This window comes from Empidonax traillii, unplaced genomic scaffold (genome assembly GCF_003031625.1).
Source record: "Empidonax traillii isolate 1590-97213 ecotype Southwest subspecies unplaced genomic scaffold, ASM303162v1 scaffold1954:size80093, whole genome shotgun sequence".
NCBI classification, from domain to species: domain Eukaryota; kingdom Metazoa; phylum Chordata; class Aves; order Passeriformes; family Tyrannidae; genus Empidonax; species Empidonax traillii.
In genome coordinates, this window is record NW_020957147.1 from 66,908 (window position 1) to 71,113 (window position 4,206).

The window sequence follows — 4,206 nt, forward strand, 5'->3', positions numbered from 1 at the left end:
GGGCAGCACGGGGGGGCAGGAGCCCAGATCAGCACAGCACCTGTTTGCACATCCCCTCTCCTTCGGGGTCCAGCCCCGGCCTCGGGGGCGTGGCAGCAGCAGCAGCCTGGGCTGCCCCTCCTGGACCCCTCCTAGATCCGTTCTGGATCCCCTCCTGGATCCAATTCTGGATCCCCTCCTGGACCCCTCCTTGATCCCCTCCTGGATCCCCTCCTGAACCCCTCCTGGATCCGTCGTGGACCCCTCCTGGATCCCAACCCTGCAGCAAGGCAGGGTCCCAAAAAACTGGAGCAGGGATGGAAGTGCTGCCAATCCGGGCACTGCCACTCCTCATCCACAACACCAGTTGCTGGACAACCATCCCAGCATTTATATCCCACTAAATACAGGCAATATGTGTAAGTACTCTGTGAAACAGTATATATCAGAAATATATAAATACTCTATAAAATACATAGTATATATCAAAATATATAAATATACTAATAAACATATTAATACATACTTTATATTATATAATTATATTATATAATATTGGATATTATTGTATATATCTATTTAATATATTAAATTTAAAATACCTATATACACCATAAAATATATAAAAATACATAATTATAATATATACATTAACCCCATAGAAATTACTATAAAATATAGTGTATATATAAAAATAGAGTAATCTGCTATAAAATAAAATACATAACTATACCATACAAACACCACTCCCTGTGAGGCAACAAGTGGGAAACTGTTGTCTCAGGATTCCATCACCCTTCCTGCATCCTAAAAATACCCCAAACCAAGCAAACTTCGTGCTAACCTAAAATACTCAGCTGTCTGAACAGTGTAGGTGTCACCTGCATTTTCGTGGTGGGAATTAGGACACAGAAGGGATGTAGGAAGATCATTACCAGCTCCAAGAGTTCCTCCTCCCAGACACCAAAACCACTTCCCATTCCCTATCAATTATTAATTATCCTCAGCCACGGGTACAGCCCCTTTATCCCAGTTTGCCACTGGGATGCTCTGAGGGGAAAAAAATGGGCTTTCCAGGGTTTTGCAGGAACACTTTGCCAGATGGCTGCGTTCTCCCCTCCCTCTCAGTTTCAAAAATAACTCCAGAAAGACATGGATCTCTCCCTGCTTCCTCCTGAACAACCATCCCAGCTCCCCAGGGGCCTGGGAGATGGGAAACTGCCACTGACAACACACTGCAGAGCGAATTTTTATAAGGAGAAGTAGAATAGTACCGAAATATAGGTAATTAAAACCCAACAAATCCACACACAGAAGCTTTCCATGAATACTTCGGAGCCCTTCCCACAAATATGACAGTAAATACAGGGAAGATGTGACAGCAGCTGCCACGAGGGGACTCTGACAGGACACAAGCTCCCAAAAACGCCTCTGGTCAGGGCCCAGGAGGAGGAGGAGCTCCCCACGCTCCCACTGGCTCCTGCAATCCCCAAATCCACACAGAATCCATCCACCAGCCCGGAATTCCCGTAAGGATTGGGACGAGGGGAGCGTTAAGGTCCCTCACACCCCCTCGGTGTGAGGGGTTCACGTCCCTCCAGGCAGTGCCAAGGAGGCTTCCATGGATCCCATGGAACAAGGGAATAACCTTGGTCCCAAGCCAGGTTTGAAGGTGTTCCAACCCCAAAAATCTGGGATAGAGCCACATGAGCAGCTTGGGGGGCTCAGCCATGGAGGCAGGACACAACACCCCAGCGCTCCCCACATGCTGCATCTTCCTCTTCTCCGCTCCCCTTTTCCCCCTCCGTGGTCAAATCCCAGCAGGACTGGGCTCAAAGCCCCTGGTCACGGGGCCGTGGGGAAGCAGGGAGCACAGGGTCCCTGTGTCAGATTTTCCTCGTGGAAATTCCCCCCCTGGAGCTCCCCAGAGGGGTCAGTGGCCGGGCTAACACCTCCCCAAATCAAGCGGATCCTGCGCCTGAACTCAGCTCGGGAAAAAATTAACTTCCCAAAGAAAACGGTGTCAAAGCAAGAGCAAAAATTCTAAAACTTCATTAAAAAAAAAAATCAAAAAACCCAAACGAGCTGCTCTGGCGAGTGGGCTGGGCCTGCCCACACTCCATCATCCCCGAAATTCTCCGGGAAGCAGCGGTGACTCAGCCTGCGGCACACAGACAGCCTGGATGGAACCAGCCCTTCCCAGGAACCCCCAAATCCAGGGAATCCCGGCACCCATGGGCAGCTGGGGGAGCTGGAGGAGGTCGGGCTCTGCTCCCAGGGAACAGGGACAGGAGGAGAAGGAACGGCCTCCAGCTGTGCCAGGGGAGGTCAGGTTGGACATCAGGAGGGATTTCCTCATGGAAGGGGCTGTCAGGCACCGTCAGCTCTGCCACTTGTTCCACAGAATCCCAGAATCCCTGGGGTGGGAAAAGCCCTCCAGGACCATCAGATCCACCCTGTGCCTGATGCCCATCTGAGGTGAAGTGACGGCAGAGGTGCAGAGAGAGAGCAGGGCTGGAAGAGGTGTTTGCTGAAAAGGGGTGATTTCGGCACCTCCAAGGGGGGCCATTTAGGTACCTTCCCCCCCCACCCCCCCCCGAAAAAAATGGGGGTTAAAAATAGCAGCACTGACACAGCCTTAAATTTAGCAGCACAAGTGGCATCGCTGCCATGAGGGGAACCCGATCCCGCCGGGGGATCCGGTGTCGCAGCCGGCACGAGGGGTCCTGGGAGCAGCTGGAAGCAGGGGCTGGACAGGGGTGTTCTCCACTGCTCCCAGGCAGCAGGGGCTGCTTCTCCCACAGCAGCTCCCTGCCATCAACACAGCAACTTCCTTCCCTTTAATTCAGTCGACCGGACTCCTCTGCTCGTGGAAGATTGGAATGGTTTGGATGGGAAGGGACCCTGAAGCCCACCCAGTGTCACCCCCTGCCACGGGCAGGGACACCTTCCACTAGGCCAGGTTGTTCCAAGCCCCATCCAGCCTGGCCTTGGACACTTCCAGGGCTTTGGCATTCCCTTTTCCAGCTCAGACAACCTGTGACACCCCCCCAGGAACAACAAAACTCCCCCCAGTTCCCGTGAGATCGAGCGGTGCTGCCCCTTCCCCCAGCCCTCAGGACCCAGCAGGATCCCACAGCTCCCCAGCCCACAGTTCCCCGGGCACAGGGAGAGGAGTTCCCCACTTTGGGACCTGTTTCTGCTGCATGACCGAAAAAAAAACACATCCAGAAATCGAACGGGAGGGAATTTTAAACTCCCCAGGGGGTCGCAAGCCAAAGTGCTCAGGAGTGAACAGCAGATTCTGCTCCCACGCTGCTCAGGAGGGCCAGCCTCGACCAGCCCGCTTCAAACAGACCCGAGGACACTCTAATTAGCACTTTAATTTACACCAACTCACCTCTGACACCTCCTGCCAAGGAGTCAGAGGCAACTCTCACCCTCAGCCTACATTCCCACAGGTACCCAAAAGAGCCCCGGGAGGGTTTCAATGATCCCAGGACCGGGAACACCAAGGAAGTAGCAACAGAACCCACCTTCCCACGTGTCCCACGAGCACAGACCCTCCGGGCCCCTCCCGAGGGGGCTCCAACCCGCACAGAGGTCCCTCTCCAGCCCCTTCCCGCCTGTCGGGGGGCCCCAGAACCGGGAATTATTTGCGTTTCAAAGCAAAGCCGTTGCCTTGTGAGGACTCCAGGACCCTCCACGGCGCTTCCCGGCCCCGGGAAGGGCCCCGAGCTCCTCTCCCACCTGTGGCTCCTCGTCCTGCGAGCAGCGAGCCGGGACCGGGGGGGGCTGTCCCGGGAGCTCCCGGCTGCTCCACGTGCTCCGCCGGGGGAAGGGGCTCGGGATGAGACTCCCGCGGGCAGCGGCACCGCAGCGAGTCCCGCACGGCCCGCGGACCCCGCACCGAGCGACCCCCGGCAGGGGCAGCCCCGGGCCGGGCCGTGCCCCGAGCACCGGGAAGCACCGCGGGGGACACTCGGGGACACCGCGGCAGAGTCCCCGCGGCCGCCCCCATCCCCATCGCCAACCCCGCTCCCCCCGCCCCCGCCGCACTTACCGGGCCGAGCCGGGCCCTGCGCCGCGGGGCCGCCACCCCGGGCCGGGCCGGGCCTGGGCCAGCGCGGGCCGCCCGGGCGGGGCGGCGGAGGAGGGAGGGACAGGACGGGGAGGGGGGGCGGGGGCAGGGAAGGGGGGCGGGGGGGAAGGGGCGGCCGGAACGGG

At 57.0% G+C, this 4,206-nt stretch overlaps 1 protein-coding gene across 1 annotated transcript in view; it reads right to left on the bottom strand.

The window, feature by feature from the left end:
* The window catches only part of R3HDM2 (R3H domain containing 2), a 27,572-nt gene extending 23,494 nt beyond the window's left edge, over positions 1-4,078 (bottom strand). The window contains exon 1 of the mRNA XM_027909138.1: positions 4,043-4,078. The gene's annotated coding sequence lies outside the window, so the exon portion shown is untranslated. The remainder of the gene's footprint in view (positions 1-4,042) is intronic.
* Positions 4,079-4,206: the final 128 nt, after the last annotated feature.